Source organism: Phoxinus phoxinus (assembly GCF_949152265.1).
Source record: "Phoxinus phoxinus genome assembly, chromosome: 22".
NCBI lineage: Eukaryota > Metazoa > Chordata > Actinopteri > Cypriniformes > Leuciscidae > Phoxinus > Phoxinus phoxinus.
This window is the reverse complement of record NC_136897.1, coordinates 16,997,935-16,998,492: the sequence shown is the minus strand read 5'-3', so window position 1 is coordinate 16,998,492 and position 558 is coordinate 16,997,935.

Genomic DNA, 558 nt, shown 5'->3' with positions numbered 1-558 from the left:
GATTACACTCTCCAGGACCACATAATAGACACAAGCTTGCAAATAGAATCATAATAATATAATATAATCTATATATTTTTTAATTTTACATAGCCTAAATCCTTTTTAATATATAGCCTACATACGTACACTGTACACACATATTGTATCAATATGTTTATACAGGTGCACGATGCTTATTCATTTCACTTTTGATGTGAAAGGACCTTTACATTTGCCAAAAAATATTAGCCTACTTTTGTTTTTTTCTTCTTATATATATATAAAAAAAGCAAGCTCAGCCCAGGTAAGAAAAAGTAACACAAAAGAAACACAACACATTATTTCTCTCCACAAAAAGTAACGCAATTACTTTTTTTAGGGAGTAACGCAATATTGTAAACTTAAAAGTAACACTGGTTTTAAAGGTCAGCATAGACCATTGTTCAGTTGACATGTTGTTATGAAAGCCTGAAGGCACATTGAATATCGTGTTTTAGAACAGATAAAAATCATAAGTACAACTGAGATAGAAGTTTTAAATCAGTTTAAGGCCCATGTGCCATCTCTGAGTGTTTT